General features: G+C 36.0%; 1 non-coding gene across 1 annotated transcript; it reads right to left on the bottom strand.

Annotated features, from left to right (window-relative positions):
* Positions 1 to 11,627: 11,627 nt before the first annotated feature.
* LOC130937211 (small nucleolar RNA R71) lies at positions 11,628 to 11,735 on the bottom strand. Its single transcript, XR_009068439.1, has one exon. It is a non-coding gene; the product is annotated as a small nucleolar RNA R71 (small nucleolar RNA).
* Between the last annotated feature and the right edge of the window lie 13,585 nt (positions 11,736 to 25,320).

The following is a 25,320-nucleotide window of genomic DNA, read 5'->3' as shown; positions in this document are numbered from 1 at the left end:
TTACTCAGGGGTAATTAAGGTTCCTGTGGCTCCAAGGCCATAATCATAGAGCATCATTCTCCGATTCGGAAGATCCGACCTTATTTGTGGCGTTTTGAGTAGGATCATCAGAGACTGAATTGCGTGCGCTCCACCCTTGTCCAGATTGACTGACCTGTTTAAGCGTTTGGTTTAGATCCGAGAAGATTAATGACCACGACCCTTGTCTTAATCACTTACAGCCTTGCCATTGAATGAATCCTTTGTTGTTAAAGTAGTCAGTAAGAAGTATAATCTAGAAGAATAAATATCTCCAAGGCCTTAACTGATTTCCTATAATTGTTTCTACGTCTTTTTGTTATTGTTCTGTTTATGTGTCCACAAAAAACAACAACTATCTTTCTATTCGCCTGACTAAGATCTGCAGGATAACCATAGTTTGCTCAATCCAACAATCCTCGTGGGGTTCTACACTCACTCGCTTGAGGTATTACTTTGATGACCTGGTGTACTTGCCAGTTCATTTGTGTGAGTTTCATTTTTGCGCACCAAGTTTTTGGCGCTATTGTCGGGGAATTTTTGTGATTGACAAACTCACGGTTGTCTTTCTTCTTAGATTAGGTACTTTTTACTATTTCTCTTTTTTGTGTTTCTTATTTTCTTTTCTTAAAATCTTTTTTATGGAGGATTATTGTCGGTTAGGAATTTCTCAATAAAAAATAATTCCATCAAAGTATAGTTTCAAACCGACAATCAACCCTAAATCAAAGTTTAATTTGTTTGTTAGTTAAGTCAAACCCAATAAAAACCTAGAGTATTTAAACCTCGAGTTGTCTCTCAAAGGAATTGCAGGGAAGTGTGCATATTATTGGCTATGAAGGTATATTTTGGGGTTTTTGGGTTTGATAGGCAAGAAAATAAATTGTAAGAAAATAAAGGAAACTCAAATGATAAAAAGGTCTTGGCAAAGGTTGATGGTTAAGGTTCACTATCCTTGTCACCAACCATAATATGATAATTACAAAGATCAAATCACTTAATCATCCCCAATGTTAGAGGAAAGTCAAATGGGCTTCTTTAATCCTAGTCCATAAGTCCTAGCCAACTCACTAATTAATTTAGTGAGAGAATAGAGTCAAATAGAAACAAATTATCAATCTTTTTGACATTAGTAACTCAAGGTCACCCAAGTTACCATCCCAAGCAAAGAATACAAAAATCTATTCTAAAAACCAACCAAGCATTTTATCAAACACTTGAAAGGCACAAAAAGGAAAACATGGTAAAATAGCAAGCAAAATAAATTCTAAAGCTACCAAATGCAAGAATCAATAACTAACAATTAAAGAAAGCAACAATAAACATGGAAAACATAAATTGCATTAAAGAAAATTAAAATCAACAAGAGTCATGAACATAAAGGAAGCAAAATAAAGGAAATAGCAAGTAAAGCTAGAAGAACAAAGATGTAGGAACAATAAAATGCAAAGAAACTAAATCAAAACAACAATTAAAGCATAAACCTAAGAGAAATCTAACCTAATCTACCCTAATTCTCTCTTATCTCTCTAGAATATGATGTAAAGCATGTTCCTACTATGTTCTTAATTGATCTCCCTTGTTCCCTCTTGAATTTTTCATTAAATAGTTTCAGAAATAAGTTGGATTGGGCTTTTGCAGCCCTAGCAATTGCCCCCAGTGTCTTTCATTAATGAGGTCATGTGTTGCTTGTCACACGTACATGTAGGCCACGTATACGCGTCGCCTGGCAGATTTCCTCTCCACACGTACTCATGGGCCACGTATATGCGTCGCCTTGAATTTTGCAAATTCTCATTTCTTCATGAATTCTCCACTTTGCATGCTTTTCTTCCATTTCTTTCAAGCCATTGTTGCCTTCAAAGCCTTAAATCACTCAAATAAACATATCAAGGCATTGAATGGGAGAAAAGTGAGTTAATTTTATCAATTTAAAAGCTTAAAAAGCATGTTTTCAATCATTAAGCACAAATTAGGGAGAATTACAAAAGCATGCTGCTTTAGTGAATAAATGTGGGAAAAGTTGATAAAATCCACCAAATTCAATACAAGATAAACCATAAAATTGTAATTTATCAATCTCTCCATACTTAAACAATAGCATATCCTCATGCTAAACCAAGAAAGACAAGAAATGTGTATCAACATTTCTTCAATGTAAACTATCTAAATACAACCTATCTACATAAATACAACTATTTGGTCAAAATAAATCAATTTCCAAGAAAGCATGTATAAAGATAAGGGCTAAAGCAATCACAATCCAATTAAATCCACAATTGAATTGAGTTATTAAAAAGAATTATAAACTTTCAAGATAAGAGATGATCATAAGTTAAAACATGTAATTGATCAATCGAACCCTCACCAGATGTGTATCTGCTCTAGTCGCTCAAGTGTATAGGATTGATTCACTCAGTTCCCTTCTAATCATGCTTTCTAAGATTTGTTTTTTATCTAATAATCAATAATTATTCAATGCATGCATACAAATATCATGAGGACTTTTCCATAGGTTGTAATGGGGCTAGGGTAAAGGTAAGGATGCATATGGTCAAGTGAGCTTGAAATTTGAATCTTTGACAAACTTAAGCTCTCACCTGACACATACAATAACCTATACAATTCAAAGTAAACCTAACTACCCATTCTTCACTTTTTCACACACTCATACATTCTTTTCAGTCACAACACACATGCATTGTTATTATTACTTTACTTTGGGAAATTTTGTCCCTTTTTTATTGCTTTTCTTTTTCTCTTTTTTTTTTGTATATTTTTTCCTTTTTATTTTTCTCTTTTTTTTTTCTCATTTTTTTCATACTAAAGTATATACAAGAACATCAATGCATATGGTTTAAACATCTAATGCATGAGTATGTACCTGGTGCACAAATCCCCATACTCTTCGTGCAGCTGTACCAGTAAATACACTAGGTCATCCAAGTAATACTTGAGTAAGTCAGGGTCTATCCCACGAGGATTGTGATTTGAAGCAACCTATGGTTATCCTGGAGGTCTTAGTCAGGTGAAATCAAAAGGATGTTTGATTGATAGAGTGAAAAAAGTCTAATATAAAATACTTTGTAAATTAAATGAAATTAGTAATAGGAATAAGGTAAAGGATTAGAGTTGCTTTGTCTTTCTGAAATAACTCTGGCATTATTGTCTTCTTTGCTTGTGATCTGATTTTTTCTATGGCAGGATGTATGTGATCAATGCCATAGGCCATGGTCATCAATCTCCTCTATTTCAAATCAAACGGTATTGTCCGTGATCAACCAATCTTAACAAGGGTGAAGCTCTAGCAGTTTATTCTCTTAGCTACCCGACTCAAAACGCCACAGACAAGGTCGAACCTTCCGGACCAAAGAATGCTGCTTCTTTGGGTTCTAGCCTCTACCACAGATACCCTAATCTCCCCAAAAATCAGGTGAACTGGTGTCTCGAGAAGTCCCCAACGAAGTTGTGGATTAGCCGTCTGAGAAACATATAATCAAGCTGGCGGCTCACGCTTTCCAGTCACGTATTCACATGAACCCAAGTATACACGGGTGGTTGTCAGTCACGTAGTCCTAGTATGATCAACAGAGCTGATTGTCACTGGTCTTCCTATTAACCATGTTAAAGAACGAGTAAATATCTTAGAATTAAATCAGACACGGCTTGAAGAGAAATAGTAATACTTTTATTAATTCATAGAACTCAGCAGGGATCCTCCCCTCAACCTAGGAGGTTTAGAAACTCATACTGATAGAAAATACAATGGTATAACACGTAAATCTATAAAAAGGTACGAATAACATAAATCTAATCCCTTAAATACTAAACAAATGTCTAGTAAGGGTAAAACAGTAGGATAAAAAAAGAAAAGTAAGATGCGATAAATCTCAAAGTTTTCAATGAAGCTCAGTTTCAATTAGATGAGCGGGACTTAGTAGTTTTTTGCTTCTGAATAGTTTTGGCATTTCACTATCCATTGAAACTCAGAATGGTTGGCATCTTTAGGAACTTAGAATCTAGATGATATTACTGACTCAACTAGTTTAGTTTTTTTTATTTTCTTGAACACAACTTTTAGAGTCTTGGTCGTGACCCTAAGCACTTTGTTTTTCAGTATAACCATCGGATACATAAATGCCACAAACACTTTAACTGGGTGAACCTTTTCAGATTGTGATTCAGCTTTGCTAGAATCCCCAAATAGAGGTCTCCAGAGTTCTTAAGCACACTCTTTTTGCTTTGGATCACGACTTTAACCGCTCAGTCTCAAGCTTTTCACTTGACACCTTCACGCCACAAGCACATGGATAGGGACAGCTTGGTTGAGCCGCTTAGGCCAGAATTTTATTCCTTTAAGCCCTCCTATGATACTATCCATTGAAGCTCAAAGCCTTGAATCCTTTTACCCTTGCTTTTTGGTTTAAAAGGTTATTGGCTTTTTTTAATCTGCCCTCCTTTTCCTGCATTTTTGGGCAGTAATGGATTTTTCTACATTTTATTTATTTATTATTTTTCTCCATTTTTGTTTTTTTTTGCATGCATATATATATATATATATATATATATATATATATATTTATATATATTTGTTTTTGCAACATGCTTTTTCTTTTTCTTTTTGCCGTTTTTTCTTGCTTCAAGAATCAATTTTTAGATTTTTTAGATTATCAATAATACTTTTCCTTTTTATCATTCTTTTAAGAGCAAACATTCTAAAATTTCAGCTTCAAATATGCATTGCTTATACATACATTCTAAAAACAAAAGCAATGCCACCACATCAAGATAATTGAACTATTCTTATTATAAACTTGAAATTCATGTATCTCTTAATTCCTTTAAAAAAAAGTTCTTTTAAGCAAGGTGAGGAATATATGGAACATTTTATAGCCTTAAGACATAAATGCAAATGAACATACAACAAGAACAAGAGAACAGACAACATAACATAACAGAAAAATGAAAAATACAAAAGAAAAGAAGGTAAAGAGAACAAATCCACCTTTAATGGTGGCGGATAGTACTCCTCCTTAAGGGTCCAATGTGGTTCTTGATCTCTTTAATGTCACTCTATTACCTTTGTTGTTCTTCCCTTATAGTCCTTTAGGAGTGGTAAAAGTCAAAAAGCAAAGCTTTTGCAACACCAAGCTTAAGAGTTTTGCTCGTCCTCGAGCAAATATGAACAATGAGGAAGAATACGGTAGAAGAGGATGGTGTATGTGGGGATTCTGTGGAACCTACTGGTCCTGAGAGGCTAGGGCAGTTGAATTCCCTGCCCTTCATATGGGCATTGAACGCCCAGCTGCTACACCATGGCTGGTGTTCAACGCCAACTTGCCTCCTATTTGTGGCGTTGAACGCCCAGGAGGAACCTCCCTCCTGGCATTCAACACTAGGTCTTCTACCTTTTTGGGCATTGAACGCCCAGCCTGGCTCCCTAGCTGGCATTCAACACTAGCTTGTTGCTTCCCAGAGGGTGTTGAACGCACACTTTGGCTCCTTGTTTGGCATTCAACGGCAGCAAGGTCTCTGCTCCAGGGTGTTCTGTTTCTAGCTCTGACTATTTCTGTTGTTGTTCTAACTGGTGCACATGATTACAAACATTAAAAAGTAAGGGAAAACTCTAAAAATAAACTAAAATAAACTCAAATGAAAATAAACAATAGAAATAAGAACAAAAATACTCTACTCATGGTTGGGTTGCCTCCCAACAAGCGCTTCTTTAATGTCATTAGTTTGACACTCGGTTGCTAACTTTCTTTCTCTTCTTTTAGTTGGTTAACAGAAATGACTCCATGGGAGAAGAGGAGGAGATCAGTGCCCTCATATTTGAATTCCTTCTAAGCTTTTTTTTGTGTGATGAGCTTGATTCTCCTTGCTTATTAGGGTAGGGCTTGTAATATTTCTCCATCCCTTATGTATTTTCCTCTTGGGACCTTCCTTCTTGGTGGGTGATGACTGCCCAACACCAAAGTTAAGTTTGATGTCAAGGAAAACTGTATGAGTTTTCACCAGGGGAGGAGGCTCCAGTATTGTACTCTGCATGGAAGTACCTCCTTTGTTAGGGGGCAGTGGAGGATGAAGGACCTTGATAACCATGTAATCCTTCTGTAACCTCATCACTAATTTGCCTCTCTCAGCATCAGAGAGGTTTTTTTCCAGTAGATAGAGACCATTGTTCCACAACCTCAACAAAAGGAATATTGATTCGCATATTTTCAGAGCCTTTCCAAGGATCGTGAGCATTGTTCGTCCTTGGTCTCTTTTTGGGGCATTTGAGGGTGTGGTACTTCAGGCTGTCCTCCAATAAGAGGGGCGTGCAACAATGTGCTCCCAGCCTCTTCTTAAGTCTCTTCTTCATTTAGTTCCTCATTAGGGATTTGGATCCTCTAAAGTTTGAATTTCACTTTAGAGAGTAAAGTGTGATCTTCTACCCTTGAATAATTTCTCCCCCACATATGAAATCAATGGTGAGAGATTACAGTTTACTCTCTAAAGTAAAATTCAAACTTTAGAAGATTCAAATCCCCTCATTAGTGTGTACCATCTGAGGCTCAACCTTCTTGGTACTAATGAGGGCCAAACACTCCTCTCTTGGATTCACTTCTATATCTCTGAGAAGAGTGTTAGGGTGTCTCTATAGTTTCTGTGGAAGGTTCCTCTGAATGACTGCATTGCACTCCTTAGTAAGAGCTACTGTTTTTACTTCCCTCCAATCCCTATTGTTGTTCAGTATTTCCTTCATGAACTTAACATATGAAGGCATTTGTTTAAGAGTCTTTGCAAAAGGGATTTTGATCTCCAGCTTTTTAAAAGCTTCTAAGAATTTGGCAAATTGCCTAACCTTTTTTATTTTATGTAGCCATTGAGGGTATGGTAACTTGGCCTTGTACTCAAGGGCCATGAGTGGTGTAGGGTGAGTGTCCATAGTGCCAGAAGAAGGGTAACCAACCTACTTAGGAGAGGTGAGCCCAGCACTTACTCGTGTCTAGTCTCCCTTGGGCTGGCATTCAATGCCTGGGCTGCCCTCTTCTGGGTGTTAGACGCCCTGGCTGCCATCCCTTTTAAGGCGTTCAATGCCAATGATGGTACCCTAGGGTGCAGCTTGTTCATCTGATGCCATTTCTTCCTCTCCCTGCCTCTTGCTGTTTTGAGGCTGGGTGTTCAGGGTACTCCTTAATTAAATAGCTTGGCACTCTTCTCTTATATGTTCAGACAAGTGCAGTCTAGCTTGACTCAACTGTGCCTCTATATTCTTGTTAGAGGCTCGGGCTTTTTGTAACATCTCTTGCAATTTCAATGTTTGTTGTGCAAGGGAGTGTAGTTTCTGGGTTAATGACTTACTTTGCTCAGGAGGGTCTCACTTAGTGGATACTGTCTTAACCTCTCTTTTTATTAGAGTCTCATTAGATGAGTATAGATGCTAATTGCTGGCAACTGCCTCAATGAACTTGTGATCTTCTTCAATGGTGTTGTTCATGTGGATTAAACGACCAGCAAAATAGTCTAAGGAAATCTTAGCCATATCTGTGAGTTCATAATAGAAGATGTCTAACTCTACCCATTTTGAAAACATTTCAGTAGGTCATTTCCTTAGCATCATCTTGTATCTCATCCAAGCATCATAAAGAGATTCATTATCTCTTTGTTTGAAGCCTTGGATGTCCACTCTCAACTGGGTCAGCTTGATTCCATCATCTTGTCCACCAGCTGATTCCATGTTTTCAAGCTAGACTTAGGTTGGTTGTCTAACCGCCTCTTTGCCTGGTCTTTAACAGCAAAGGAAAAAAGCATCAATCTGTAGACATCCTGGTCAACTCCCTTAATGTATACTGTGTCAGCTAATTGCAGGAATTCTACAAGGAGTTCCATGGGCTCTTCTTGTGGAAGTCCATGAAATTAGGCTCTCCATTAATTGAGCATAAAGTTAGCTACTCCAATAGGAGTTATGCTAATGTTGCTTCCATAGAAGTCAGGAGTGGGGACCGTATATGACCCTAAAGTTCTTCCGAACTGTTCATCCCCATTTGGGTTCATGGTGAACTCTTCCTATTATTGTACACTTAGTCAAGAAACAAGAAAGTGGGAAGGTGTGTGTTTCTATATATGAATATAGAGCATTTCCAGTAAGATGTCTTGAGAAGACAAGAAGATGTCTTGAGAAGACAAGAAGAATGGAGGTAAAGGGAGAGAGACATAATTTTTTTTGAAAATTAAATAAATAAATAAAATAAAAATAGAAAATGATGAGCGGATAATTTATACGCTTTTTGGCATTATTTTTATATAGTTTTTAGTATGATCTAGTTAGTTTTTAGTATATTTTTATTAGTTTTTAAGCAAAATTCACATTTCTGGACTTTACTATGAGTTTGTATTTTTTTGTGATTTTAGGTATTTTCTGGCTGAAATTGAGGGACTTGAGCAAAAATCTGATTCAGAGGCTGACAAAGGACTGCTGATGCTGTTGGATTCTGACCTCCCTGCACTCAAAATGGCATTTTTGGAAACTAGACATCCAGGGCTTTCCAGCAATATTTAATAGTCCTTACTTTGCACGAGTTTAGATGACGCAAACTGGCGTTTAACGCCAGATTTTGGCCCTATTCGGGCGTTAAATGCCAGAAACAAGTTGCAAAGCAGAGTCAAACGCCAGAAATAAGTTACAAACTGGCGTTTAACTCCAAGGAAGACCTATACACGTTAAAGCTTCAATGCTCAGCCCAAGCACACACCAAGTGGGCCCGGAAGTGGATTTCTGCATCATTTACTTAATTTTGTAACCCTGGTAACTAATTTAGTATAAATAGAACATTTTACTATTGTACTAGGGGTCTTTTTCCCTATTTTCGAATTCATATGTCATTTGGGGAGGCTGGCCATTCGGCCATGCCTAGACCTTGTTCTTATGTATTTTCAACGATGGAGTTTTTACACACCATAGATTAAGGTGTGGAGCTCTGTTGTTCCTCGAGTATTAATGCAAAGTACTGCTGTTTTCTATTCAATTCATGCTTATTCTTATTCTAAGATATCCATTCGTACACAAAAACATGATGAATGTGATGATTATGTGACACTCATCACCATTCTCAATCATGAACGTGTGATTGATAACCACTTCCGTTCTACATGAAAACAAGCTTGAATGTATATCTCTTGGGTTTCTAATCAACGATTCACATCGACTCCCCTCTGACAATGGGGCATCCAAATTTGAGATTAGAATATTCGTGGTATAGGCTAGAATCCATTGGTAGCATTCCTGAGATCCGAAAATCTAAACCTTGTCTGTGGTATTCCGAGTAGGATCTGGGATGGGATGACTGTGACGAGCTTCAAACTCGCGACTGTAGGGCGTGGTGACAGATGCAAAAGGGTAGTAAATCCTATTCCTACACGATCGAGAACCAACAGCTGATTAGCCATACGATATCTGTGCATGGTATTTTTCATCTGAGACGAGCAATCCGACAGTTGATTAGCCGTGCAGAAATCGTAGAGGACCATTTTCACTGAGAGGACGGGAAGTAGCCATTGACAACGGTGACACCCAACATACAGCTTGCCATGGAAAGGAGTATGAAGGATTGGATGAAGGCAGTAGGAAAGTAGAAATTCAAGTGGGATAAAGCATCTCCATACACTTATTTGAAATTCCCACCAATGATTTACATAAGTATCTCTATCTTTACTTTACGCTTTATTTATCTTTTAATTATTAAAACTCCATAACCATTTGAATCCGCCTGATTGAGATTTACAAGGTGACCATAGCTTGCTTCAAGCTGGCAATCTCCATGGGATCGACCCTTACTCACGTATGGTTTATTACTTGGACGACCCAGCGCACTTGCTGGTTAGTTGTGCGAAGTTGTGAAAAAGAGTGATATTACAATTGTGCGTACCAAGTTTTTGGCACCATTGAGATCATAATTTCGTGCACCAAGTTTTTGGCACCGTTGCCGGGGATTGTTCAATTTTGGACAACTGACAGTTCATCTTGTTGCTCAGATTAGATAATTTTCTTTTTATTTTATTTTCAAAAAGTTTTCAAAAATCTTTCAAAATTTTTCTTTGTTTTCATTTTTCCAAAATTTCTCTCTCCTCATTAAAAATTCAAAAATAAAAAAATATCTTTTCCTTATTTTACTCATAAATTTCGAAATCTTTGGGTTGACTTAGTCAAAAAATTTTAAAATAAGTTGTTTCTTGTTAGTCAAGTCAAAATTTCAATTTTAAAAATTTATCTTTTCAAAATCTTTTTCAAAATCAAATCTTTTTTATTTTTTTCCTTTGTTTTTCGAAAATTTTTTAAAATTGATTTTCAAAATCTTTTTCTTAATTTCATTTCAAATTTTTGAAAACTTCACAAACAATTGATGTGATTGATTCAAAAATTTGAAGTTTGTTACTTTCTTGTTAAAAAAGGTTCAATCTTTAAATTCTAGAATCATATCTTTTTGTTTCTTGTTAGTCAAGTAATCAATTTTAATTTTAAAAAACAAATCTTTTTAATTTCCTTTTCAAATCTTTTTCAAAATATCTTATCAATCATATCTTTTTAATCATATCTTTTCCAATCATATCTTTTTCAAAAATTTGATTTCAAAAATCTTTTCTAACTTCCTATCCATTCAAAATTGATTTTCAAATCTTTTTCAACTAACTAATTGACTTTTTGTGTTTGTTTTACTATTTCTTATCTTTTTCAAAACCACCTAACTACTTTGCTCTCTCTAATTTTCGAAAATTTCTCACCCTTTTTCAAAATTCTTTTTAATTAACTAGTTGTTTTAAATTTTAATTTTATTCCTTTTTATAAATTCGAATTTTAACTTCTAATTTAAAATAAAAACAAAAATATTTTTCTTTTATTTTAGTTAATTTTCAAAAATTCTCTCCCTCTCATCTCTTTCTATTTATTTATTTAATTACTAACACTTCACTTCTACTCATAATTCGAACCCTCTTCTCTTCTCTCTCTGTGTTCGAATTTTTCTCTTCTCCTTCTTCTATACTGTGACATAGAGGATTCCTCTTCTTTTCTGTTCTCTTCTTTTTCACATGAGCAGGAGCAAGGAAAAGAACATTCTTATTGAAGCTGATCCGGAACCTAAAAGGACTCTGAAGAGGAAGCTAAGAGAAGCTAAAACACAACACTCTGAAGAGGACTTTACTGAAGTTTTTAAAAAAGAAGTAGAGATGGCCAAACCCAATAACAATGGTGGAGGTGCAAGGAAGATGCTTGGTGACTTTACTGCACCAAATTCCAACTTACATGGAAGAAGCATCTCAATCCCAGCCATTGGAGCAAACAATTTTGAGCTAAAGCCTCAATTAGTTTCTCTGATGCAATAGAATTGCAAGTTTTATGGACTTCCATCAGAAGATCCTTTTCAGTTTTTAACTGAATTCTTGCAGATCTGTGATATTGTTAAGACCAATGGGTTGATCCCGAGGTCTACAGGCTTATGCTTTTCCCTTTTGCTGTAAGAGACAGAGCTAGAGTATGGTTGGACTCTCAACCTAAAAATAGCCTGAACTCTTTGGATAAGCTGGTCACGGCTTTCTTAGCCAAGTTCTTTCCTCCTCAAAAGCTGAGTAAGCTTAGAGTGGATGTTCAAACCTTCAGACAGAAAGAAGGTGAATCCCTCTATGAAGCTTGGGAGAGATACAAGCAACTGACCAAAAAGTGTCCTTCTAACATGCTTTCAGAATGGCCCAACCTGGATATATTCTATGATGGTCTGTCTGAATTGTCTAAGATATTATTGGACCATTCTACAGGTGGATCTATTCACCTGAAGAAAACACTTGCAGAAGCTCAGGAACTCATTGACATGGTTACAAATAACCAGTTCATGTACACCTCTGAAAGGAATCCTGTGAATAATGGGATGCCTCAGAGGAAGGGAGTTCTTGAAATTGATGCTCTAAATGCCATATTGGCTCAGAACAAAATGTTAACTCAACAAGTTAATATGATTTCTCAGAGTCTGAATGGATTGCAAAATGCATCCAACAATACTAAAGAAGCATCTTCTGAAGAAGAAGCTTATGATCTTGAGAACCCTGCAATGGCAGAGGTGAATTACATGGGTGAAGCCTATGGAAACACCTATAATCCCTCATTGGGAAATCATCCAAATTTCTCATTGAAGGATCCATAAAAGCCTCAACAAGGCTTTAATAATGGTGGAAGAAACATGTTTAGCAATAGCAAGCCTTTTCCATCATCCTCTCTGCAACAGACAGAAAATTCTGAGCAGAGCCCCTCTAGCTTAGCAAACATAGTCTCTGATCTATCTAAGGTCACTATAAGTTTCATGAATGAAACACGAGAAACAAGCACAAGACTGGCGTTAAATTCCAGAAAGAAGCAACAATCTGGCGTTAAATGCCAGAAACAGGTTGCAGCCTGGCGTTTAAGGCCAGGAAAGGAATAAAAGCTGGCGTTTAACGCCAGAAACAAGCAGCAATCTGGCGTTAAACGCCAGGATTGCACTGTAAGGGCGTCTACACGCCTAAAAGGAGCAGGGATGATAAATCTTTGACCTATCAGGTGATGATTGGATTTTTGACGGTTTAGAATTTCACAAATGAAATCTCGTTGAAGTATAGTCTCTAAACCAACAATAATCCTTTCATACAAAAATTTGTTTGTCACAAGTACAAACCCCTAAAATCTATAAACCGAAGTATTTAAACCTCGGGTCGTTCTCCCTAGGATTTACAATAAAGTGTCTTGTTATTGGTTAGAAATGTGTTTTGGGGTTTTGGATAAGAAATATGAATAGTAAATGGTAATAAAATTTTATTAACAAAAAAAAGATCTTGGCAAGGGTTGGTGGTCAAGGATCTCTATCCTAATCACTAACCACAATATGAGAATTGGCAAGGATTAATCTCACTAAATCATCCTCTAACTAATAGTAAAGGAAAATCAAATGAGCTATATCAATCATAGTCCTTAAGTCCTAACTCTCCACTAATTCAATTAGTGAGAACTAGAGTCAATGGCTCCCAATCATCAATCACTTGGACATTAGTAACTCAAGAGGTCCTAAGTTGCCTTTCCAAGCCAAGAGTATAAAATTCTACTCTAAAATCCAACCAAGCATTTCATCAAACACTTGGAAGGCACAAAAGAAAAGCATAGTAAATTGACAACATGAATGAAATCTAACAACAATTATTGAAAGGAATTAACAACAACAATTAAAAGAAACACATTTATTATGAATTACCTTGATTGAATTGAAAGAGAGTAGAAGAAACAAAAGTAGATCCACATCAAAACACAAGAACAACATAAAGGAAATTACAACAAAAGGATGGAAGAAGAATGAATGTAACAACAAGGAATTGAGAAGATAGAAGTAGAAGAAGATGAATTAAAATCTAGATCTAAGGACTAAACCTAATCCTAATCCTAATCCTAGAGAGAAGTGAAAGCTTCTCTCTCTAGAAACTACTTCTAAAACTAAACTAAACTAATGGTAACTAACTTATGTTTCCCTCTTCACTCCTTGGGTTAAATAGCATCAGAAATGAGTTGGATTGGGCGCACAAGGCTTTAGAATTCGCTGGCCACGTTTTGCTTTAAGTGAACCAGGTGGCAGCAACGGCGCATCCGCGTACCGTGCGCGTGCGCGCCCCTATGCCTGATGCAACTATGGCAAATCTTATATCTTTTCGAAGCCCCGGATGTTAGCTTTCCAACCCAACTAGAATCGCATCATTTGGACCTCTGTAGCTTAAGTTATGGTCGTTTAAGTGCGAAGAGGTCGGCTTGACAGCTTTCCGGTTCTTTCATTTCTTTATGAGTTCTCCAACTTTTCATGCTTTCTTTCTTCATTCCCTTGATCCAATCTTTGCCTCCTAAACCTTAAATCACTTATCAAACATATCAAGGCATCTAATGGAATCAAGGTGAATTAAATTTATTTATTTTAAGACCTAAAAAGCATGTTTTCACTCTTAAGCACAATTAAAGGAGAAGTTATAAAACCATGCTATTTCAATGGATAAATGTGAGAAAAGGTCTACAAAATACTCTAAATTCAATACAAGATAAACCGTCAAATTGTGATTTATCATCAGGATCTGTGGACCCCACAAGATCCCCACCTACTCTCTGATAACACTCTTCCCCAAATACCCTTCACCAATCAACTCATTCACTCTTTCCCATCACCTCTTCACCAATCACCTCCATATCTCTTCTCCAAAAACCCCACCTATCTCACTTTCAAAACTCAAACACTTGGTGAGTATTTGGACTGAAATTTAATGAGATCCATGTGCTAGGAGGCCTCTAGAGCATTGAATGCTGGCTAGGGGGTCCTCTCTGGGCGTTTGGATGCTGAGCTCTGCTCCATAAGCGCTAGACGCCTGGAAGGGGGCAGGAAGCTGGTGTTGGACGCCAGTTTTGGGCCTTCTAATCTGAAGAAAAGTATAGACTATTAAGGGTTGTTGGAAAGCTCTGGAAGTCAGCTTTCTATAGCCGTTGTGAACACTCCATTTGGACTTATGTAGCTGCAGAAAAGCTCTTTGGAGTGCATGGAGGTCAGATTCGGATAGCATCTGCAGTGCTTTCTCTGCCTCAGAATCAGACTTTTGCTCCATGTCCTCAATTTCAGCCAAAAAATACATGAAATTGTACAAAATATACGCAAACTCAAAGTAGAATCCAAAACAGTGAATTTAACACTAAAACCTATAAAAACTTAATGAAAACTAAACAAAACATGCTAAAAACTATATGAAAACAATGCCAAAAGGTGTATAAAATATCCGCTCATCATTACCCAATTCCCAAAATCTTAAACAAAAATACAAACGTCACTTTTATCTCTACCAATATTCCCAAACTTTCCCTAACTTAAATGATGCACACTCTTACTAGCCGAAACTAATCAAAGATCCAAATTAGAGGACATTTATTGTTTTTCACTTAAGGATAATGCTCTGCTAAAATTATGAACAAAAGGGGATTAACATAGGCTCAAAGTTGGCTAACAATGGTGGATAAAAAGGGTAAGGCCATTTGGGTAAGTGAGCTCAAATGAAAGAAAGGCCTCAATCATATAAATGCATTTGTACACAGAATAATGGACATAAAGAATTAAACAAATCAAAGATTACAATCATAGAAAGGGAATAATATACACATGAATGAAAATAGTGGTTATATGATGTAACCACACAATTAGGCTCAAAACTCACATGGTTATGTGTTCTTAGCTCAAAACATGTTCCACAATATATAATTCTAGCAAGTTTCTTGAAAAAAAAAATTACTCAAATTAATTAGGATGTCAATGCCCTATATAAGAGGAGTTTTCTTGGAAAATTTCATTATTTTGACTAAGCTTATTATATATATGCAAACTAAGAAAATGCAACTAAAAATTCTAAAAGACCTAAAAATAATAGGAAAAAAAATAAAATGCGAAAATGTTAGGATTAGAAATTGTCACCCAAAAATCCCCGATCGGTCGGACGACCTCCCCACACTTAAAAGTTTACACCGTCCTTGGTGCATTCAAAGATGAGCAAGGGGGTACGACAAATTTTCGGATTGCCACCTTCAGCTGGTGGATCAACCGGCTGCTACATGTTCTATTCTCCGCTTCCCTTTTCGCTTACAGTGAATTATCCTGAAAAATAGACAACAGGGTAGTAAGACGAATAAATACAAAAGAAAGGAAGCATGGATTATTGGAATGCGGTATTGATGAGCAGATATTTTAAACAATTTTTGATGTCATTTTCTTAGTGTTTTCAGTTTATTTTGTTAAGTTTTGTTATGTTTTAGTAGGTTTTGAGGCAAAATTCACTTTTTGGATGCTACTTTGAGTTTTTGTAGTTTTCATATCATTTTAGGTGAATTTTGGGTGAATTTGGCAAGTTTTGGCAAAGTCTGATTCAGAGGCAAAGAAAGGAGTGTAGATGCTATTAGATCCTGACCTCAATGTAACCAAACGAGCGTTACTAGAGCTACAGAGGTAGAATTGATGTGATCTCAATGGCATTTGAAAGCTAATTTCTAGGGCTTTCCAGCAATAGATAATGATTTATACTTTTCTTTGGATTTGATGGCCCAAAACGGGCGTTGAACGCCTAACTTACCCCCTTTCTGGTGTTCAACACCCCAAAGGGAGCAACCAACCAAGTTGAACATCCAAACTGGCGTTCAATGCCCCAAGGGGTGCAGTAAATGCCCAGAACATGATTCGAACACTAGGCATCAGCCTAAACACTCACCAAGTGGGCCCAAATTGGATTTTAGCACTTCCTAGCTCATTTAATTTCCCATTTTGTAATTTTTAATTAAAAATAATATCTTCTAGGTTTAGTCTTAGAGTTTTTATTATAAATAAGGGACTTCCTTCTTCTGAGGATTATTCCTCTTAGGAGGGGAAAAGCACAGACATATTACTACTATTATTTTTTGTAAGCTATGAGCAACTAAACCTCCTAGGTTAGGGTTAGGAGCTTTGCTGATTCTCATGGATTAATAATATTACTATTTCTATTTCAATCTGTGTTTGATTTCATTCTAAGATGTATCTTTGTTCTTCAAACTAATGAAACCGGATGGAACGAGAGTATGACCTATTTTCTACATAGGTTCTTGCGAGTCCCTAGCGGTAGAGCATTGAATCACAAGCTTGATTATACATCTCTTAGATGGCTAATCCATGAATTCATTGGGGACATGGGAACAACTATTCAGCCGAGGTATGGGGCGATTAGGGCCTTTGTGGTATAGACTAGAATCATGAAGCTTCATTCTCTGATCCGAAAGATCCGACCTTGTCTGTGGCATTTTGACTAGGATCATTAGGGATTGAATTGCTAGAGCTTCACCCTCGTTCAGATTGGATGACCATTAGCACCGGCGTGTGATCTGAAGTAGAGGAGATTAATGACCACTAGCCCCGGTGTTAATCACTTACAGTTTTCCATGGAATGGTTCATCCATTGTTGGAGTAGACAGTAAGAAAAGTTGATTTAGAAAGAATAAGCATCTCCGAAGCCTCAACCAATTTCTTATCACTATTTTCACACCAATTCAGTAATTCTTTCCTTATTCTATTTTTACGCATTTTTCACAACCACTATCTTTTCTATCTGCTTGACTAAGATTTTCAAGATAGTCATTGCTTGCTCAATCCAACAATCTCCATGGAATTCGAGCCTCACTCACCTAAGGTATTTCTTGGATGACCCGGTGTACTTGCCGGTTCATCTATCTGAAGTTTGCGGAGTTCAATTTCATGCACCAAGTTTTTAGCGCCGTTGCCGGGATTGTTCAAGATTGACAAACTACTGGACTATCTTATTGCTTAGATTAGATACTTTTTACACATTAAGAGCAAATAAACCATAATCTTACGCTTTTAATTGTGTTTCTTATTTTCTTTTTCAAAAACTTTTCAAAACCTTTTCTTTTCTTTAGTAATCTTTATCTTTTGTCTGAGTCTTGTGTCAGTTTTTATGTTTGGTGTCCCTTTTTGTGTTCATCTTTTTCTTTGAATGTTCGAAATTGTTCTTGTTTTCTTTCTTGATGTTCGAAATTTTCTTGATAATTTTTCTCGTTTGATTTCAAAATCTTTAAGTTTGGTGTCTTTTTGGTATTTCTTGGTTTTTCTTTCCTTTACTTTTTCGAAAATTTTCCTTGAGTGTTCATCATAGTATTCGAACTGTTCTTGTTATTTTCTTTTGTTTGATCTTAAAATTTTTAAGTTTGGTGTCCCTTTGTGTTTTTCTTTCCAAATTTTCGAAATCCTAGTCAATTGATTTCTAAATTTTTATGTTTGGTATCCTTTTGTGTTTGTCTTTTTAATTTTTCAAAATTCAAAAATTCAAAATTCAAATTTTAAACTTTGTTGTTATCTTTTCAATTCTTTGTCTTATCTTTTTCTTTAAAATTCAAAATTTTATCTTATCTTTTTCTAAATTCAAATTTCAAATTCTTATCTTACCTTAATTCAAGTTCAATTTTCAAATTTCAAGATTTCAAAATTCAAAATTTCAAAATTCAAGTTTTAAAATTCAGATTTCAAATTTCAAAATTCAAAATTTTCAAAATTTAATTTTCAAATTTTAAAAATCAAATCTTTTCAAATCTTTCAAATCTTATCTTTCGTAATCTGTGTTTGACTTTTCCTTTCCAATTTTTAATTTTCAAGATCTTCGTTTGACTTTCCCTTTTTAAATTTCAATTTTTCAAAATCAAATCTTTTAATCTTTTCAAATCATATTAGTTGTTTAGTTGCTTGTTTTAGCTTATTCTAATTTTAAAAGTTGGGTATCTCATTTATTCTCCTTTCTCTTTCCTCTTTTAATTTCAAAACTTTTTAAAAAATCAAATCTGCTGTTTTAATTTTAAAATCTTATCTTATCTTGTTTGATTTTTCTTTTCACATTTCAATTTGGCAAATCTTTGACTGACTCTTTCTTTTTTTTTAATTTCAAAAATTTTCAAAATCAAATCTTTTATCTTATTTTCAAATCTTTTTAATTAATTGTTTGCTTTATCTTGTTTTAATTTTCAATTTGGTATTTCTTTGATTTTTCTTTTCTCTTTTTTTTTTAATTTCAAACATTTTTGCACACATTTCTTTCTAATTTTTTAAAAATTTTCGAATTTCATAATTATTTTTTTCTTTCTATTTTTATTTATTTTCGAAAAAAAAGAGAATTTTTAATTCTTGTTCTTTCTTCTTGGGTATCTCATTGGGAGTTCTCTATACTTTGACATAGAGACTCCCACTTTTCTTTGTCTCTTGCTTATGTAGGAATACCAAAAAGCACTATGGATCCAAATGAGGATGCACAACCCAGAAGAACCTTGGGATCTTATTCAACTCCCACTCGTGACTTCTATGGAAGGAGCATTAGTATACCTCCTATTGAAGTAGCTCATTTTGAGCTCAACCCACAGTTGATTATCTTGGTGCAACAAACTTGCCAGTTTCACAGACTTCCTCATGAAGACCCCACTACATTCCTCTCTGACTTCCTGCAAATCTGTGATACTGTAAAGACCAAGGGAGTGGATCTTGATGTCTACAGGATGATGCTTTTCTCATTTGCTTTGAGAGATCAAGCAAAGGATTAATTGGATGTCCAACTCAAGGGGAGCTTGAATACCTGGAGTTAGGTAGTCAGCAAATTTTTGAACAAGTACTTTCCCCCAAAGAAGCTAACTCAGCCAAGACTGGACATTCAAGGCTTCAAACAAGATGATAATGAGTCTCTTTATGACGCCTAGGAAAGGTACAAGTTCATGATTAAAAAATGTCCCATTGAATGTTCATAGAGTGGGTCAAGCTAGATATCTTCTATGACGGACTCCCTGAAAAAGCCAAAGTATCCCTGGATAATTCTGCTGGTGGCTCTTTACACATGAAGAAGACTCTAGAGGAGGCCAACGAAGTCATTGAGATGGTGGCTAACAACCAATACCTATACTCATGAGAGAAGACCTCAACAAAAAGGGAGGACAACGGAGTGTCAACTGAATTTGCTATCCATGAACAAAATGAATCGTTAGTCCAGCAGTTGAACTTTCTCACACAACAATGTTGAGCTTGCAAAGTTCAGTTAACAACCATCCTCCTCAGCTTCCACAGCCTTAGAGTATTCTTGACCTGGCACCTGCAATAGCAGAACTTGTAAAGAGCTAGCAAGGTTTCATGTAGGAGACCAAAGCCTCCATAAGAAATATGGAAGCATGGTTGAACTAGGCTAAACAGCACTTGTCTGAAAAGATAAGAGAAGAGTGCCAAGCTCTTTAATTAAGGAGTACCCTGAACACCCTGCCTCAGAACAGTATGAGGTAGGGAGAAAAGATGGCAGAAGATGAACAAGTTGTAGTTCAAGACATTCATGAGAGCACTGAATGCTCAGAAGGGGGCAGCCCAAGTGTCCAACACCTAGAAAGGGGCAGCCCGGGCATTGAACGCCAGTCCAAGGGAGGCCAGACACGTGTAAGTTCTTAGAACACCTCTCCAAAGCAAGCTGGTAGCCCTTCTATAGGCACTATAGACACTCACCCTGCACCACTAATGGCCCTTGAGTACCGGGCCAAGTTACCATACCCTCAAAGACTCCAGAAAGTAGAAAAGGATAAGCAATTTGCCAAATTCTTAGAAGCTTTCAAGAAACTAGAGATCAAAATCCCCTTTGTAGAGACTCTTAAACAAATGCCTTCATATGCTAAGTTCATGAAGGAAATTATGAATAACAAGAGGGATTGGAGGGAACTTGAGACAATGGTGCTTACTAAGGAGTGCAGCGTAGTCATTCAGAGGAACATTCCTCAGAAACTTCAGAGACCCCCTAACACTCTTCCTAGAAATAAAAAAGTGAATCCAAGAGAAGAGTGTAAAGCCCTCATTAATACCAAGGAGGCTGAGCCTAAGGTGGTACATACTGTTGAGGAACTAGATGAAGAAGAGACTCAAGAAGAGGTTAGAAGCACACTATTACACGCCCCTTTTGTGAGAAGAAAGCCTGAAGTATCACACCCTCAGAAGACCCAAAAGGAGACCAAGGACAAGCAATACTCACAATCCTTGGATGGCTCTAAGAAGCTGCAAATTAATATTTCTTTTACTGAGGTTTTGGAGCAATGATCTCTATCTACTGGAAGAAACCTCTCTAATGTTGAGAGAGGCAAACTCTTGATGAGGTTACAGAAGGAGCCTGCCTATACTGGGTGTTGAACGCCAAGGAGCTACCCCCTGGCTCGTGTTCAACTCCCCAAAGGAGACCCAAAGCTGGAGTTGAACGCCAATGGCCCCCGTTTTGGATGTTCAACGCACACCAAGACATAAGGCAGCTCCAATCACCCTCTAATGGGCGTTCAACGCCTATTCCTTAAAGTTAGATGCCAAGCTCTGCCCAAGCACTCAACCTAAGTGGGCCCAAGGATGGATTTCACACCTCCAGTCTATTCTATCATAGTTTTGTATTTCTTAGTTAATAGATTAGTATATATAGGAGAAACCAACAATGAACTCTCACAATCAAAGTTTAAATCAAAGAATTTGTCATAATTCAAACTAAAATAACCAAGAGTTTTAAGTGCTGGGTTGTCTTCCCTAGGAGTTACAAATGAAGTGATCAATTATTGGCTGTGGAATGAAAAAGGGGTTTTCATTGCAAGAGAAGCAAGTAATGAAAATAGCAAGAAAGTAAATAAGAAAGCAATAAATAATATCAAAGCAATTAAATGCAAGGCAATTAATTAAAAGAAAAGGGAAATTCAAATGCTAAGGAACCTATCCTAGCCATTGACCACAAACATATGATGATTATGAAGTGTTAATCCTACTTAGTTAACCCTAACATCGAGGATAAGTCAAATAGGCATAATTGATTTCAATCCACAAGTCCTAGTCAACTTTTTTAATGGAAGACTTAGAGTTAGTGGAAACCAAATCAACTAACTACTTTAATTTATCAATCAAGAATGGATATCAATGACTCAATGGTCACCAAAGTCCTCAATTTCAAGCCAAGAGTGAGGAAAAACTAAGCAAAAACTAAGCCAAGCATTTTTTTCAAACACTTGGTGTACATGAAAATAAAAGCATATTAAATTGTAATAATAATAAAATCTAAAGTACCAAATGCATGAAAGAGAAATTATGAAAGAAAGTAATAAAATGAAATTAAAATGACAAGAGTGTTCATAACAAAAAAATGACATAAAAGAGAAATTATGAAGAACTAAGAGAATTAAGACAATAAAGCATGAAAACATAAATGAAACTACATTAAAATAAGAATTAAAGACTGAAATGAAAGAAAATTAAACTACAAAAACCTAATTTCTAGAGAGAAGGGGGAGCTTCTCTCACTAGAAAACTAAGACAAAAACATGGAAAATATAACCTTCATTGCTCCCCCCTTGCCTCCTCTTGAATTAGGGCTGAAAAAGCTTCAGAAATGAGTTGGATTGGGTTTTGGAGGCCCAAAATTCACTGCTAGTGAATTGCATTAATGAGGTCACGTGCTGTGACTTGTGCGTACGCACATAAGGTTGTGCGCACGCACACAAGGTTGTGCGCACGCACACTTGCTAACTCTCACTTGTGTGTACGCACGCATACTTGTGCGTGCACACACTTTCTGAAAACTCCCAACTCCATTTCTTCATGAATTCTACACTTTTACATGCTTTTTCTTCATTCCTTCAATCCAATCTTTGCCTTACAAGCCTGAAATCACTCAAAAAACACATCAAGGCATCAAATGGAATTAAATTAAATAAAATTTAGCAATTAAGGGCCTAAAAACATGTTTTCACTTTTAAGCACAATTTATGGAGAATTTACAAAAGCAAGCTATTTTATTGAATAAGTGTAAGAAAAGTTGATAAAATCCACCCAATTAGAGCAAATAAATACCATGAAATGTGGATTTATCACATCCCCACACTTAAATAGTAGCATGTCCTAATGCTAAACTCAAGAAAGAAACAAGGGGTATTACATTTATTCAATGCACGGAAACTACCTATATGCAATCTATCTAAATGAATGCAACCACTTAGTCAAAATGAATCAATTTCCAAGAATATTTATATAATATAAGTGTTAAAGCAATTTCAATCAAGTCAAATCCACAATTGATTAGAGTTAACAACTTGCAAGAAAGGAGATAATCAAAGGTGGAAACATAGAATTTGAGCAATCGAACCCCTCACCGAATGTGTATACACTCTAATCGCTCAAGTGTTTAGGGTTGATTCACTCAATTCTCCTCTAATCTAGCTTTCTAAGATTTGTTCATCATCTAACAAATAAAAATCATTCAATATATGCATACAAGTATCATTCAATATATTTGACGGTTTAGAATTTTTCAAATGAAATCTCGTTGTAAAGTATAGTTTCTAAACTAAACAATGATCCTTTCATACAAAAGATTATTTGTCACAAGTAACAAACCCCTAAATTTATAAACCGAAGTATTGAAACCTCGGGTCGTTCTCCCTAGGAATTACAATAGAGTGTCTTGTTATTGGTTGTGAGTTATTTTGGGGTTTTGATATGAAGCATGAAAGATAAATGGCAAGAAAGTAAACTAACAACTATAAAAGGCTCTTGGCAAGGTATGAAAATTAGAAGTTCTATCCTAGTTATCCTTCTCAATTGTGATGAGAATTGTTCATTGCTACCACTTAGTTAACCCTTACTAAAGAAAGGAAAGTCAAGTGGATGAATTGACTTGAGCCACAAGTCCTAGCCAACTCCCAAGGAAAGACTAGCTTTAGTGCACTCCAAACCAATTAGCAATCTCTCCAATTATCAATCAACAAAGGAATTAGATAACTCAAGTGTCACTAATTACTCTACCTAGGCCAAGAGGAACAAAAATCTATACTATATCTAGAAGAGGCATTTCAACAAACACATAGAGTGCAATAGAAGTAAACATTATTAAATGCAAGAATTAAAGGAATCTACAACTACAAAAATAAGAGATCAACAATAGAAAAGCAAAGAAGACACATTTATTATGAATTACCTCTTATTGAATTGGAAGAATGTAGAAGGAACAATACTAGATCTACAACAAAATACAAGAACAACATAAAGGAAATTGCAATAAAAGAATGGAAGAAGAATGAATGTAACTACAAGGAATTGAGATGTAGAAGTAGAAGAAAGCAAAGATTAAAATCTAGATCTAAGAACTAAACCTAATCCTAATCCTAATTCTAGAGAGAAGAGAGAGCTTCTCTCTCTAGAAACTAACTCTAACTACTAAACTAAACTAATGGTTAAAAGTTCAGTTGATTCCTCTTAATTCCTTGGCTTAAATAGCATCAGAAATGAGTTGGATTGGGCCCACAAGGCTTCTAAAATCGCTGGCCACGTTTTGCTTTAAGTGGACTAGGTGGCAGCAACGGCGCGTGCGCGCCACCATACGTGTGGCAACTATGGCAAATCTTATATTGTTTCGAAGCCCCGGATGTTAGCTTTCTAACCCAACTGGAACCGCATCATTTGGACCCATGTAGCTCAAGTTATGGTCGTTTAAGTGTGAAGAGGTCGGCTTGACAGCTTTCCAGTTCTTTCATTTCTTTATGAGTTCTCCACCTTTTCATGCTTCTTTCTTCATTCCCTTGATCCAATCTTTGCCTTCTAAATCTGAAATCACTTAGCAAACATATCAAGGCATCTAATGGAATCAAGGAGAATTAAATTTAGCTATTTTAAGACCTAAAAAGCATGTTTTCACTCTTAAGCACAATCAAAGGAGAATATACAAAACCATGCTATTTCATTGAATAAATGTGGGTAAAAGGTGATAAAATCCCCTAAATTCAATACAAGATAAACCGTCAAATTGGGGTTTGTCAACCTCCCCACACTTAAACCAAGCATGTCCTCATGCTTAAGCCAAGAGAAAGCAAAGGGCATCAACATTTATTCAATGTAACCTATCTATATGCATCCTATCTACATGAATGCAACTAGATGCAAAATGGTTGTACCTACTTGGTTAAAAATAAATCAATCCTCCAAGTCATTCATGCACAAGTAGGGTCAAGATCATATAACGATTCATGAATCCTACCAATTCAAATATAAAAATTGAAGTTCAAATAGACTTGCAAGAAGAACGCTCTTGAAAGCCGGGAATCAAGGAATTGAGCATCGAACCCTCACCGGAAGTGTTTGCACTCTAGTCACTCGGTGTTTGGGGTTGATTCACTCAATTCTCCCCTAATCATGCTTCCCAAGATTTGTTTTTCATCTAACAATCAACAATTATTCAATGCACGCATACAATTATCATGAGGTCTTTTCCTTAGGTTGTAATGGGGCTAGGGTTAAGGTAGGGTCATATTTGGCTAGTGGACTTAGGATTTGAATCTTTGATTAACTGAAACTTTCCCACCTAACCTATATAATGACCTATGCAATTAAGTACTAATCTAACTACCCATTCCTCACTTTTTCACATACTCATGCATTTTCTTTTCATTTCACAACACTTATGCATTGATTTTTATTGAGCTTCACTTTGGGGCATTTTGTCCCCTTTATTACTCTTATTTTTTTTCTTTCTTTTTCTATATACATTTTTTTCTTTTCTTTTCTTTTTTTCTTTTTCACTTTTATTTCTTTTTCTTTCAAACTATACACAAGAACATCAATGCATAAGGTCTATACATTTAATCAATACATGAGTATGTACCAATTCCCTAATATAAAAATACAAAACACAAACACCCTTTTATCCCAACCAATGTCCCAAAGT

Source organism: Arachis stenosperma, chromosome 6 (genome assembly GCF_014773155.1).
Source record: "Arachis stenosperma cultivar V10309 chromosome 6, arast.V10309.gnm1.PFL2, whole genome shotgun sequence".
Lineage (NCBI taxonomy): Eukaryota > Viridiplantae > Streptophyta > Magnoliopsida > Fabales > Fabaceae > Arachis > Arachis stenosperma.
This window is presented reverse-complemented; position numbering and strand designations above follow the sequence as displayed.